Source organism: Lichenostomus cassidix, chromosome 6 (assembly GCF_008360975.1).
Source record: "Lichenostomus cassidix isolate B80296 chromosome 6, HeHo_3.0, whole genome shotgun sequence".
NCBI classification, from domain to species: domain Eukaryota; kingdom Metazoa; phylum Chordata; class Aves; order Passeriformes; family Meliphagidae; genus Lichenostomus; species Lichenostomus cassidix.
The window spans coordinates 30,498,282-30,513,823 of record NC_139487.1 but is presented as its reverse complement, the minus strand read 5'-3'; the positions used below and the strand labels follow the sequence as shown (position 1 = coordinate 30,513,823).

At 42.8% G+C, this 15,542-nt stretch overlaps 1 protein-coding gene across 8 annotated transcripts in view; it reads left to right on the top strand.

The window, feature by feature from the left end:
* Positions 1 to 15,542, top strand: part of CTNNA3 (catenin alpha 3) — a 411,474-nt gene that overhangs the window by 373,980 nt on the left and 21,952 nt on the right. The gene's annotated exons all lie outside the window — the stretch shown is intronic.

Genomic DNA, 15,542 nt, shown 5'->3' with positions numbered 1-15,542 from the left:
AAAGAACCTTTGGTTTCTTTATGGCCAAGAGTCAGGCTAGGATGGGGTTGCCATCTAATAAAATACAACTGTTGCCAGAAGCTGCAGGGTTGCAAGCAATCTTATTGTATTTCCTGTATAATTAATTTTATTTAGTAATATTTTAGTTTAGTTTTCTTTTTGGAGTATACATACTTCTGGGAAAAACTATGCACAAATGTTCACCTTGGGAGCACGGTGAACAACAGGAACCGTGCTGAACTGCTATTTTCTGCTGGAATTACGACTGGTGTCTGTTCCAGCCTTTTTTAATTAAACCAGGACCTTTCACGGTTCGCACAGCCTGCCAATGATTTTCACACTTTTTTCTTCCAACACTATATGGCATTTTTTAACACAAGTTTTTCTATCAGTGCTTTGGCAGCTGCTGTTTTGGTATTTTAGAGGATCAAAACTCTGTCTTTCTCCTTAAGATGGCACTGGTAGAGGCAGTTAGCATCTCTCAGTACACCTCAGACTTAGCTGTAGTACAGCTGGTCCTAAAGGTTAGCAAATAGCTTTGTGTCTCCATCCTGCTGCCTGTTGTCACATGAGGCACAGGAGTAAAGGGCAGAAAGAGATGCCCTTAGAGATCCTCTAACCCAACCCCTGGTAAGAGGATGGCTAAAGGCAGAAATGTAGTGATCTCCATGGCAAATTGCAAACATAAGATGTTCTTTCATGGTATTTTCTCAAACCTGCACTGTTAATGTCATCTGAGAGCTATTCTTACTGCTAGGAAGCAGTGGATCCAATAATCCCACCAGTTCTGGGTGCTCTATGATGGCAGAGGGAAGGAGTGTCACTGTTGAGGATATCTGGGGTAGATGAGAGCTAATGGAAGGAGTTTCAGAGGTCAATAGGGCTACTTAATTTCGTGGTAAACCTATTGAAAAGCTATTGTCATACTGTAGTCATATTTCTATCACAGACCATTGAGATTATCCTTACATAGGCACCTCTATTACTCCCCTAAAACAAGCTGACATTGTAATGGAGGTTTTCTTCAGGTTGATGGAGAGGCTACAGCTCCTCAATATATTGAGAAGCAAAGTAAATAAAATACAACCAGAGTGTTAAAGGAGGAGGGGAGGGGTGTTGTGAGCACACTTCTTCCTGCAGGCCTACCCAGCAATGAGTGCTCTTGTGGAAATAGTGAGCTTCTGATCAGTGCAGTGTCAGAGAAGGAGGAAACAGCAATGTAGCTCCTGCTTTTCACCATGCAGTTCAGCTTCCCACTTTCACCTGGATGACTTGATCACTAGTTCTGCCCTGAGGTGAGTCTCTGTCTCCTTGGAGCTGAAGGTAAACTGTGAAAGCTAGGTCTGAAATTGGGAAGACTTGGCCATTTACACTAGCACCTTTGACTTGTTTTTAGCATTAAGCAGTGGTTTATTTCCAATTTTGTTGGTTGGTTTAAACATATTTTTCCTGTTGGCTGAATCATCTACGCAGAGCAGCATATTCACTGGCTGAGAAGCCTCCTTGGTATGTATGGGCCTGTGGTAATTGCTAGACATATGGTAATGCTCTGCTATTAAATAACTTTCTTTGGCTAAATAGGTATAAACAGATCGTAGGTCCCAGTTAATTTAGTGCTTCAAGGTTTCTGTACTGGAATATGCATGGTTCTGTTTTCTCTCTGGAATGTCTTCATTACTGCCTCCTGCTCTCTGTCTATATTGCTTTTCAAGTGGGCCAGTCAGAGGCAGCAGATGAGGATAACATGAATATTCTAAAAGTGATTTCCTTAAAGGGTTCTCAGTGCTTGTACAGGAAGGCAGGAGCTGCAGACACCAGATGCTGGACATCTGTTAGCAGGAACTGCGAGAGCTCAGTGCTGTGTTACTCCAAGGCTTTGGCATGGTGTGGAAACACAGGATGTGGCAGGAAGGACTTGCTGCCAAGGGAGTTATGCTACTGGAAGGGGTATTGCAGGCATCCCATCAGTATTGCCTTTAATTGTGCATTTATGCCTAAAACATGTTGATGTTTATTTCCAAGTATTCAGGGCTATAAAGCTGCAGGTCCCATCCAGATTAATCACTGCAGTTTATCTGTGTCAAGAATATTCTGTTTTCCACATGGGGTTTTTGCAACTTCCCTCTGCATAAGCCATAGCTTTGCTTTTGGAACCAGCAGTTCAGCCTGGATTAATAAGAGAGTCATTGAGTTACTTGCCTTTCATTTCCTACACCTTTTTAAACTGGCTGTGGGATTTTTTTGTTTGTTTGTTTTTTCCTCAAAGGGCACTTCCAGAGCAGTCCATCAGATTCTGCAAGTGTAGTTGCTGTCCACAGTAGAGCAGACCCTGAGGCCCCAGGATGCCAAAGCTCTCAGGGGCTGTCTGGCTGGTGTTTGAGCAACAAGCCCTTGTTGGCATTGGGAATGCACATCCCACGTTCCCAAGGGAGAACCACTCAGATAAAGTCACTCCCTGGCTTCTGACAGTAGGCAAACCTAACAGGAGGAGGGTGGGAGGAGGAATGATGATGGGGATGTTGTAGAGGGAAGTCCTCACTAAGTTACTCAGGGCCATTCTTCACATCTTTGCTGTCTCAGCAGCAGAAACCCTCAAGATTTTGTCAGGATTTCTGTGAAGAAGCAGCTGTCTGTACTGCATTCCCTGCCAAGGCACTAACTTACTCCAGAAGTTCTCTTCAATTTGAAGTCCCGTAGGCTTGAGGAAACAAGCTGCAGCTATAATTTTAGGTCTTATGAAAAAATGTGGTTTAATACTGCTGGAAAAATTACATTAAATGTTTTTATTCAGGACTACCATACTATTTTCTGGGCATGTTTTATTCAACTTAAATGCTCCCTTCCCCCTTTCCATCCCTGGAAATTTTACCTACCATGACACAAGAAAAACATTTCATTCACTGGAGAGCCTGTGCCAAACATGTTTTCAAATGCTTTTGCCTTGACTCAGCAAAGTGACAGTGACACTGATGCTGACAAGTAACTTGCCAGACTGAATTGTGTCAATTGTATTAATACAATTTTCTGCAGAAACGGTGTCCCTTTACAAAACTCTCCTGTCTTCTTTGTTGTTAAGAAAACCTTGAAGTACCTAATTAATGTAATCAGGAATGGCCTGTCTTGCTGAGGCTGCATCAGGCATTCCAAACCAGTAAGGAATGACCTCTGTAAGCCCCAAATTCTGGCTGCAGTTTGCAGTCTCCCAGCCAGGCCTTTCAGCAGGTGAGTTCTTGCATCACTGTGGGGAAGGAAATCCCTTCCTCACCCCAGCGTTCTGCAGCAGGAACGATGGATGCTCTCTAATTGCCAGTCTGTAGCAAATTGCTCTTTCTTAAAATGGTGGAGAGGAAAGCAAAGTGAGGTGAGCATTGTACAGCACTGGAAGAGACAGGACTGTCTGCCAGAGGCTGTTCTAGCAAACAGCACCCATGGTAATAGTTTTTCCCATGTCTTTGCTCTGGGGTGTTTTGTTTTGGGGTTTTGTTTGGCATCAGTGGTGGATTCTAGCCAGTGCCAATATTCTCCTTTCATATTCCCATTTCTCCCAGCACCATGTGGCTGCAAGAGAACTTCCTCACTGCTATTTGATGAGCAGGCAGAAATTAAGACCTTCCATGTTTTAACTGCTCTTTTCTTAGACTCATATAATATGTCAGTGCCGATAACTCAGAAAGTTATTAAAAATCTTTGTACATGTATTATTCCTTGTCTTGGCACTGGAGATCTGTTACTGTAGGAGAAGCTCGCCTACCTCCAGCATTTTTTAATTAAGTTTCATGGTTGCTGAGCAAATCCTGAAAATGGGACCCCTGAAGGCTCAGAAAAGAGAAAGTAAATACAAAGAGCTGCAGATGTATTATTTCAATTTTCATGGGTTTTATTCCATTTCTGTGGTATTTTGGAGCCTGACTCATGATATTTGACTGCTTGGGGCTGACAATACAAATTTCATTCACAGTGTCTATGTTACACTATGTTTATGTAAGCAAAGCAATGAGGAGAGCCCACCATGAAAAATGGGGGAGTCTGGGGAGGATGGGAATCATAGCCCTTTTCCTTTGGTACTGCAGGGCTGTTGATAACTCTGAGTCAACCACATAAATGAGAACTTGTTTACTTTTTTTTCCAAAGTATGAGCAAGGCACGTATCAAATTGATGAAGTACAAAGAAAATGCATTTCAGTCTGTCTCTAAAACTGTTCTTTGTCATTATGCAAAGTAGATATTTTTGTTCTGAAAGTCTCAAAGTAGTTTCTTCTTTGCATTTTAAAGCCAGGTACTTTTTCCTCTCTAGTGAACTTGCAATGAAGTAAGCTTTATCTGTACCTTCATGAGGGCTTAGAAATTAGAAGAGTTGGTGAGACAATATATCCACAGTGAAGGGGAGTATAAATGTGTAGTGGGCATCAGTAGTTAAGTACTGGGATATTAGAAAAGGATACTATGATGTTTAATTTAATAAACCATCATTATTTACGCAGTTTGATAAATCTTAAAACGTTGATGTTCAGCTGAAGCCAGTAATTCAGGTGAGAGTATGATGTGTAGTACTGTGGCAAGAAGAGAGGAGATTTTCCAATCCTGAGAGTCTTAAGATCTGTTTTAGTTACCAACTTGAAGGAAGTGTCTTTAGCCTTTCATACAACGTACTTGTTATAAACAAAATGTGTTGTAACTATTGTATCCTTTGTTGAAACCAAACTGCAAGTTAATGGTGCTTTTCACAGGCCACAGCAGTAAAGAAGGATTTTTTTGGGAAATATTTTGATAATTGGTTCTACATATAATCAGAAACTTGTGTGGTATTTAGAAGATGGATTACTGAGCCATTAGCAGTCTAGCAATATGATCAGATATCCATATTAATAAACATCTGTCCCAGTGGCATAGCAGATGTGCTAGATGCATATATAATATAAAATGTACATTTTTGATGAGTACTTTGTTCTTTTTTTACTACAAAATGTTTTAATTACATTATAGATCATGCCATTAGTTCCAGTTTGCAACACTGAAAGTGCATTTTTTAAAAAAGAAACCAAATGGTGTGAGGACAGTTTTCTGAAAGATTTTAAAATACAACTCCTCTAGTGGAACAAACTAATTTTGAAAGGTGAGTTTTATTGTCTTCCACTACCAGCTTTGAGCCTATCATGACAGGTTTGGTGCATTTTGGTTCTGATGGTCCTGGTTTGGTTCCTCTCCAGGTTCAGTAGCATGCAGGGGGCACAGCTTGATGACTCCCTTTGGGAAATGTCCCAGTTTGGGAAAAATTGCCATTGTTTTCTGGAGATGAAACTTGAAAACTTTGATAAATGCAGATACAGTATTAGTATAGGATATAGTAATTTAACTACCAGAAAACTGACTCCTTAACTCAAAAAAATTCTTCCGTTCACATGTTATGCATCCTAAACTTCATTCAATTTAAAATGCATTTATTGTAGTTGCAAAATCTTTTATAATTGTGGTTTTTTTTTTTTTCACAAAACACAGGATGGGCACTCTGAAAGACAGATTTGCAGTAATTTAGCCAAATAAATCTTTTTGAGAAAAAATGTTAGCAGTTTACCGGTAGCCCAGGTGAGTTTTTTTAATCAGACTTTGATATTAACTTGTATTTTTCCATGGGTTTTTCAGAAGACTGATTCCTTTGTTGTGACATTCTGGGTAGTTAAAATTATAATTACACCACTGTGAGGTCTTGTTCTTTCAAGTAGCGTGTAGAATCTGTTAATGAATAGCTTGTGGGCACAAGTGTTGGGAAAGATGGTTGTTAATAGCCCATGTTAGCAGCAGAAGGGCTGCACAGGGCAACCCTGCAGTGGCACTGCTGGCCACGAGCATGGGGTGTTCCAGGGGTTAAAGGCAGGTGGGGAGAGTCCCCTTGCAATGGGTGCTCAGTGCAGGGACAAACCCTGCAGTCAGGAGTGCTGCAGATAGGAAGGGCTGCCATGGAAGAGGGAAGGGGATTGTGCTGTGAGTCAGCTCAGAGAACCTGAGGGATGTTGCAGGGAAGTGCAGGAGGGGTTTGCAGAAGCTCCCTGTGCAGAGCTTTAGGTGCCTGAGGCACATGTGGCCATAGCATGGCCTCTCTTCCAGCCCATGATATTACTGCTAGTCAGCAACTTTGCCAGTTTGCCTGATTTGCTGCTGCATCCGGGAACACAAGTTCCTTCTGCCCTAAAGTGACTGCTTCTGAGGACCTGTGGGTAGAGGAGCCTCTCAGAGCTCTGCTTCACATGGGAAGATACTTTTTGTTCTCAGTTCTTGCAGAGGTGTCCCCAGTGACCTCAGTCATGGCAGTTCAGTAACCTTGACTGAAAGGTGAAATGGTTTAGGCTTTCATGATTAGAGATTAAATGCCTGGAGACATGACCAGTGTGCAGCCTTGAGCCTTAAAAGTAGTGCCTTCCCTCCAAATAACCCAAATAGCACAATGTTTTGGACAGTTTTGTGGTTTTTGCGATGTGCATGAGGCTTTTTAATTACTGTGGTTGAAGAGATAGTCAAGGGGAGTGAGAAGATTTGAGATAAGAGGGGTTCAGATTTAAAACTGCGTGGTTGATGCAGCTCTTAGCTTAATTGTGTTAAAAGAGCTCTCAGCAGCTGTGTTCACACACAGACCCAGTGCTCTGTACTCTGTGTCTGGTTTCCCAGAGTTTCCAGTTGCCTTAGCTGGCTCTGAGATCTCCATACAGTATCTTAACTTGCAAGATGGTCTCCCTGTAGAGAGTTGCTCCACAAGGTGTGTAATTCTCTTGCCACAAAATAGATGTGGTGGTTAATGAGGTGAACTGTGACATGTGAGAGCAAACTGAAAATAATTAATTGACCTTCCTTTGCAGTTTCTCCTGTCAGCTGATCAGTGGGACTGTGGTCAGTTGGATTCAGGGGAAAACCAGATCAAAAGTGTAATCTCCAGAATGCACATAAAAATGCACAGTTACTGCTCTTTGAGTGTATCTAACAGCTGGCACTGTGACCTTGCATTACTAACCAGAGCTCACCTGCTGTGACTCTAGTTCATGGCAGTCTTTTTTGTTTTACTGGAGATCATGAGAATGAGCTCTCTGAATTGCGAGTTTAGCTTTTGCAATGTTTATTTTTGGATAATCAGTTTACTATCTGCTTTGTTTGCTGTTGAAAAACCTAAAAAGCCATTAGAAGTCAGTTCTTCAGTGTCTGCATTTCCTTTTGCTACCATCCATTATTTTCCATGAGTAAGTGCCGCTTTATGTTTTAATCTGGACTCGTGATGATGTATTCAAGATTCTTTACAACTCCTTGTCCAGAGGGTAGTTGGCACCTTTGGCCTTTAGCTTGGTCTTTCTGAATTCATCTGCTAGAGTACCTGATGGTCTTCATGTAGCTTGTGTGTTGTTAAATTGTGTGGATATATTTTGTATTAGTTTATTTTCCGCACCCAGGAATGCTCATACCTGCTTGAGGCTGGGGGAGAGTGCTTTCTGCTCATTCCTGTATGCCATTAAACAAGTGAGGTCAGATCCTACCATGTGCTCTGTCCCTGCTTTATTCTTAAAAGTGACAAATTGATGTTTCACATTGATTGAATTGCACATGCTGTCCCATGTGGCCACTTGCATCCCTGAGACAATGGATGGCCTTGGAGCAGTGGCCATAAGTGCAGGGGCAGAGCTGGTGGCTGAGGACAGCCCCACTGCCTCTCTGAAGCTGTGCCATCTGTGAGTTTGGTTCCTGAGCAGCAGTTGGGGGGTTAGGCATGGGCTGTGTGGGACCACAGGCCAGCTGAGGGACACAGGGATGTTCCAGGAGGTCTCACAATCCCCCTGAGGATGCTTCTGTGGGGGCACTGGCACTGGAGAGTCCAGAGACTGCTTTAGAGAGGTGATTTCCCCCAGGAGCATGGCCCTGGGCCTGGCTCCTATAACTTGGTTTTAATGCTCAGATCATGAGTGTCTGTGCTCTGGTGGGACATTTCAAAAGGTGAGGTCTGCCTTAAATGGAATTTTTAATGACACAATTAAGTGAGGAATAAATACCCTAAAAAAATGATAGTGCAGCAGTCATAAAGATAAAACCTCTATGTTTTGGGGATCACTAAGTTTAAGTGGAGGACAGGCCTTGCTGCAAGGCATGCTCCAAAAGGATAAGGAAGTAGTCTGGGTGTAGATGTGGTGAGATTCTTTTAAAGAAAAAACACTAATAGTGATTTTTAGAACAGTCTATTTGCTTTCTCTCATTGGAGAACTGAAGATACACTTTAAAAAGCAGAGACAATCTTCCATTTTTTAAAGGTTACAGCATAGCAAGAGGATTTTAGAAGATAATACTGGCTTACTTAAGAGGTGTTGCTCTACTTTTGCACTGTAGTGCTCACATTCCTATTTTGTTTAATTGGTACCCATCCCACAGTATTTTTTGTCCTTCCAGACTCTTAAAACTTGCTTTTTCTAGAGCATGTTATAACTCCTGTTGAAAATTCAGCACATGGCCCACAGGAGTGGGAAGCAGATGGGCCTCTCTGCAGTGGGATTCCTCAGAGATGGTTGGGCTGTAGTTCACTCTGTGCTTTGGGAGAGTGCAGATGTGCACTTGGTCACATTTGAGGCATACTGCACACAGCCACACACCTGTATGTCTGCTGTCCCAGCTTTCCCAGCAGACAGCCTGGAGTGCCCCTGCAGCCAGGCTGGCAGTGCCCACAGGGTACCTTTGGCTGTCCTGGTTTGCTGGCCAAGGATGAGCCTTGACTTGTCCTTTGCATTGTCCCCTCCCTGTACAGCCCAGGTGAGAGTGCAGGGGAGCTGTGCATTCACAGCCTAATGTATGCCTAAACTTCTAAAGTTACTTGTTCAGAGCCCAGTAGCTTCTGCTCACGAAAAGAGTTCAGAAATTCTGAAACAGTCTGTGAGGCTCTCCGATGGTTTCATGTATTAGAGGTGTTAAAATCTCTGGATAACTTCCATTCACAACAGAAAAATTAGAAGAAGGGAGATTGATGAGGCAAATAGTAGAGGCTTTTCCTGTAATTGCTAAAGCAGTAACTGTAGGTATGTAACATAGTGATTAAAATGACAGGCATCTGAATTATAGCCTGATAAGGTCTGCTGACCTTTGCAACTGGAAAATGAAAATGTCCTTTGAAAAGCTGGATTTGGAAGCAGAAAGAGATGGAGAAGCATCTGAGAGATAAGGAGAGTAAAAACAGTTGAGAGACGTAGAGTTGGATGCCTGGTTGAGATGGCAGAACACTTAGGATGTTGTGGTGTTCCCTTACTTTGTACTAACCGTGTTAGGTGTGGCTGTGAGAAACAGAGCACAGGAGATCTGGGGAGAGGTTTCTGGTGGCACAGGAAAGTGGCTTGAGAATAGCAAACTGGGGAAACAGTTGTACAGCTGGAAATAGTTTCCTCTGGAACTAAACTTCAGTTTCATGGATGCCATCTGCCTACAAAAAGCATAATCAAATTTATCCAGGTGCACTATCTTGTACAAACCACCGCTTTTGTTATAATTTGATCTCCTTTTAACTAACTAGTACCAAACACAGAAGTATTTCTATGTTCATATGCACTTACGGAGCTGAAAATCTAAGACATGCCGTACTTTGACTTTGCACACAGGTGGACACCCTTGGATGTTTGGAATTCTCTTGCAGTCTTTGGTGAGATGCATCATCAAAGTCCAGTTTATATCCAGCTGAGAGCTGCTGCAGGAGAGCAGCTTCCTCTCTTTCCACTATTTTCATCACTACAGGCTTTTGACTTTTTTTTTTTTTTTTAGTTCAGTGTAAAATCCACTGATAAAATAATTTATTAACAAGCTAGGTCACAATGAGAATTTTACAATTTTTTTATATATAGGTAAAAGTATTTCATTACATGGTGTTTTCTTTGTTTATTTAATATACATGCCTCCTGCAGCTGGTCTCAACTGGACAGAAATTATACATTTTCATTAACACATTTCATCAGGGTTGCAAGAGAACTGCAGACATCTTAGAGAAGATTTGGACTTTGGGATTTAGAAGTGAAGGGTATAGTGTGTGCAGAAGTGTAAGTGTGGGAAGATCCCACAATTCTTAGACTTTCATCTCTATAAATAGTGTATGTAAACATCCAGATGCTGCTGTGTTTGGTTGCTGCACACATAAATATTCAGTGCATCAGAGTCAGACCTGTACAAACATAGCCCTTTGATGCTTTCCTTCCTACATTGTGTTGTTGCTATGATGACTTTTGTCAGAATTGTAATTTAACAACTTACAGAGTTTCAGCTGCTTCTCTGCCTCCCAGGCTGCAGGTAGAGCTCTGCTCATGACACACCTTCCTCTGTTCCCACCTGACTGCTGCTTCGTGTTCTCTTCCATACTATTTTAAGATGTAGTTCCAAATTGTGAAGCATCTTTGATAGGTAACATTATTATCAGTAACTGCTCAAGTAATGCCAGCATTTTTCCCTCTGAATTGGATCAGGATTTTTTAGCTGACAGGTGTAATGATCAGCAGTGCTCTGCTATATGGGAGTGCATTCTGAAACAGGAATTCCGTTCTGTTTTCATGCTTTTTAAAAGTGGGTACCAGAAGTACTTCAGTGACAGTTGTTTTGCAGTGCTCACCTTTGACCCTGCAGCCAAGTTCTCAGCACTTGGATTTCTCCAACGAAGTTTATTCAGCTGACAAAATAAGAGTGTGGGAGCTTAGAAATGCACCTGTTTTGTCCTTGTCATGTTTAAATAGCTGTATTGCTACTTCATTTCTCCAAGCAGAGAGGAAGAAAACTCAGGGCTCACTAGGAATAGGTTCCTTCTGTGTTACTGTATCCTCAAATATATTGTCCAAGCGGCACTACAGATGAAGGGCGTTGTGTCAGTTGTGGTGCAGTCCTGCTGTCTTTCACAAGTGTGAGATGGCCTGCTTTGGGAAAAGCATGGAGAGGTCAGGAGCAGACTCTGTCATGGATGGACCTGAGGGCTTTAGCAGATGGACAGGCAGGGACCATGTCCTTGGAAGCAGCTGGGGTGGATGGGGAGGCAGGACCATGGTGCTCCACGTCCCAGTGGTGGCCCACAGATCCCTGCTGCACGGCTGTGGCACTGGAGATGAGCAACAGATGCACCACAGACTCTTCCAGGAGCTTTGTCAGATTATCACAGGACTTGGGTTTTCCTCAGAGACCACAAATGATTGTGGTTTTAGTGAAATTGAGGGAATTTGGACATGGCTATCAGAAATGAAATTGGTAGTCACTGAAGATGTTAGAATAATCTGCTTCTGTATTGTATGAAGTGCTGAGAATTTTTCGTTGATGTATTTTGATGTATCTTGGGTGGCACAATACAGTAAGAACAACAAAAAGAAATGACTGGGTCCCTTGTAGAGCAAAGCCTTCTACATAATAGCTTGGCTTTATTTTCTAGAGCTGGTAAAGCATGGGGGACTTGGGGAGAGAAGGATGACCCAGATAAGAAAACTACCAATGTGAGCTCAACAGTGAGTATCTAGATAGTAGAGCAGAAAAAGAAGGAATCATAGGACTGATACAAAGTTGTGTTGATGTAAAAGAATTGCTGTAGGTAACAGTTATTTTCAGTGCCCATTTCACTGCCACACTGGTATAAAGCCTTTAACTAATCCCATGGATTTTTGCACTGGCCCTCAGTATTTCTTTAGCCAAAAAAAAGGTGGGGAGGAGGGGTAAGTATGGAAGTATAGCTCCCAGGAAGTGGGTGGCCAGGTTGACAGGACAGACCTGCAGGCCAGGATGTGCCATGTGTGGCACTGGCTGGGATGTCACTGGGGCTGGGCTGTGTTCCTGGAGTGCCACAGCTTCCCTGTGCACAGCACCAGCCACTGCTGCTGAACAGGAGCAGCCTGAGTGCTTATTCCACTGCAATAAGCTGAAGCTTAGGAAGCAAAACCAAACCTAATCCATTCTGTTGGCACTCAGTCTTCTCTTTTCTAAATGAAGTCTTATGTCTTTCCAGGAATTCTCCTACAGAGACCTTATTACTGTGAAAAAGAGCAGAAGTGTTTATTGCTTCTCTGTGTTTGCCACTTTCCCATTACCTTTTCTTCTGCAGCATGCTAGTGATGATTCCTGATGGATTTGTGATCCACTAAAACTCTGTACTTCTCCCTGTCCTGCTGTGTAGGGACTGACTCCCCTTGTGGTGTATCTCTGTGTTTGATTTTCCTACCTGAGGGCACATATCCTTTTTTTTCATTGCATCTACTTTTCTTCCTGTTTTTCTCAGGTAATTCTTAATTCCAAATCTGGCCTCTTATCTTATTTCCTTCTTCCACATCAGTATCAAACGTAAGTTCATTGAGCATTCTCTTTTTTCCCTTCATTCAAGTCATGAATAAAGAACTGAGCAGCTCAGACACCAAGGCAGGTCCCAGAGAAATCAGGTTCCTTCTCTTTTGCCCTCTGCTATGACAGCAGCCCTTTGATAACCAGTTCATCTTGGAGTGGGCTTTTCCAAGTTTGGCATCCCCTTGGAAATGACTTTATCTATTTTCTGTGTATTGTTTAGGCAGTTCATGAAAATGCAACAGGAGATGGTTTCAAAACCCTGCCTGAAGATACATGGTATTTACAGCTTCTAATCTTTCCAGAAGCCATAAAAGCTTATTTTCCATTGGTCTGACAGTATTTATGCTTGAAAAATCGTGTGGGCTGTTACTCATCTCTGTTGAATTCTGCATGCTTCTTGTTTGTTTGATTATAAATTGATAGGATTTATTTGCCCTCTGCAGACTCCATTTGGAACTGACAGACAAACGGGGCAGCAGTGCTGCCCAGAGGTGTTGGAGGGCACCTGGGTCAGGGGCTGGCTTGTGCAGTCAGAAAGGTACCAACCCAGGTAAAACCAGTCTGGCCCAGAACAGCCTGTGTAACACTCCTTTATGAAACACTCAGCTTGGGTTTGTGTGTGTCACTGCACTCCTGCTGTACAAAGCCTGTACAAAGCTTTTGGACCTCCTCTCCCTTATTCCTCTTGGAGGGAGATGCAGACCTCATGTACTACCAGGGCAGGAGGGCAGAAAGGAAGAGTGAAGAGAAACTCCTGTACTAAACCCATTTTCACTCCCAGAATTACAGAACAGACAGATACATAGATACAGATAGAGATACATAGATGGTGTGCTCACATTGCCTGGAACTTCAGTGTCCCATTCCTGATCCACAGAATCCAGATAATTTTGTAAGTTTTAAATTCCTTTACTCGCAAAACGTATTTCTTGCCTACAAAATACTGTTTATTACAATGAGTCTATGATTGTTTACTTCATGCCTTTTAATGGTTTTTTCCCACTGCCCTTTTCTCATCTGGCCATACTTTCATTTGTATTATATTTATTTTGTTAAGAAATAGACCTGCTTCAGCCATTGCAGCTGTAAATGATGAGTGGGGGGTTGCCCTTATTCAGTTAATTAGTTTTGCCAGTATTAAGAGTTCTTTTCTCCTAATTTCCAAACCTGTAAACCCAGACAGGGACAGAAAACGTGTGAAATGAAAATTTTTTTTGCTCTTGTGTCTACAGCTGTAACAAACTGGCAGAGGTCAGCTCTGGGATCCATCTGTACAATCTCCAATGACCTTTTCCCCACGTGGATTTCCTGAGTTCTGCTGCCTCCTGTTTGTGTAGGTGTGCAGAGAACTGATAGAGATGTGCAGCCAGGTGTAAGAAAAGGGATTTTTGTTTATAGCTGTGATTCTAAAAATAATTTTTCATCCTTGAACACCAAGCCCTTCACAGATTTCATCTAAAACTGTGCACATTTGGCTGGGAGGGGCAGGCAAAGTGATGGACAGGCAAAAATGGTTCAATCAGTAACTTTAGAGCATATGTAACGAGCGAGGTGTGAATCCTGCTTCCTCACCCCTGCTCCCAGGACTGCACACAATCACTGGGTTAATAAAAGAAAAAGCAAACTTCAGAAATAGCTCATGGAGTAGAGCTCAGAATGTGTGACTGGAATCCAGATTTCCTACCATGCCAGTACTAAAGTGTTTTGCAGAGCAGCAGTGGGAGGCAGAAGAACAGAGAAACATTTGGTATGTTTGGGGAAAGAACTGCAAGAGGTAGAAATGGTACCTTGGAATGTGGTGACAACTGAATTAACTAACCACAACAGTCTATAAAAGGTAATTATTATTTATAGGAGTATCCTTCTGTGAGTAAGGTAATGGCTGTGCTTTATACAACTGCACAGCAGTAGAAGTAACACACTTTTCTCAGGACAAACGTGTGTCTGAACTAATGTGTTTGTCACCTGGGTGGGAGCTCTGACCTTCCTCACCTCAGGAAATGTGCACTCCCAGCACCAAGGAGCCTTTGCCAGCACTCAGCCTCCTCCAGCCCTAACAGATGCTCCAGAGTGGGACTGCTTAGGTGGACATTGGCCTGGCTTTGGCAGGATTGCCAGACCTGATCCTTTGCTGAGCTCAGGTTGGAACAGCAAGAAAGAGGTGCACTGCTGGGTTAGGGCAGGTGTGTAGTTGTGCCTCCTCTGCAGTGTCCCTGGAAAACTTGCAGGTGGAGTGAGAGCTGTCAGGACCTGCTGAGCTCCAAGCCAGGCTCGATGGCAATGGTCAGAGCCTGGAGCTCAGGACTGGAGTGTGACTGACCACTGGGATTGTGGCTTGGAGCTGCTGGTGAAGCTCTGAGCTCCTGCCGTGGAGTGCTGGGAAATGTGTGTGCTGGGGTGAGTGAGGTGGCAATTGCTCAGCCCCTGCTCCCTGCAGCTCCCTGGGGGTGCTCCTGCTGCAGGGGAAGCACAGAGTGTTGGCTGAGGGGAGTGCAGTGTGTAGGGGGAAGCCACCAGCTTTGCCTGCAGACAGACTTTCTATTCATGGAAAAGGTGATGGCAAAGACTTCTTGGACTTCAAGGGGAAGTTTCCATTAGTGTAAGAATCATGAGTATCACTGCTTTTTTGAGTGAAATTCCTGTGTGAAGGAAAACAGAAGATAATGCCCCATACAAATGTCTGCTAATCGCTGTGGTTGAGTTTAGGCAGACAGGGATGGAGTTGCTCTTGGTTTGCCCTGGCTTGGAGCAAGAATGACAAGGTTGAGAGGCTTCAGGCTCTCTTTCACAATTACCCCAAATCCTTGGTGTTGTACTAATTAACACAGTCCATCTTCTTTCCTCCTATGATTGTACCTTTCAAGAAACATTGAGGTGAAGGTTTTGGCTTTTTTTTCTCCTACACCTTTGTGGGGATACTCCAAAGCACTTTCTTTGTACATAATCCATTTTCCTTCTTGTTAGACTTAGCTGGTCGTCTCTCTATATTATTTATGGCCTATTCCCAGTTTTCTTGTTGGATAGAGCAGGTGATTTGAGTTCTTGTAACAATCCATCACTACCTTGGGGAGATATAATTGCTTGTAAATATAATACTTTGTGTCTTCTCTATGTTTCTCATAGCCTTGAATGTGTTATCAGCTTACTCTTAGCCTTACTCAGTAAGGCTTTATGCTTGGAAATGGTGAAGTGTGAGGAAAATAGATGTGTTAGATCTTCCATGCAATGAATGCAGAATG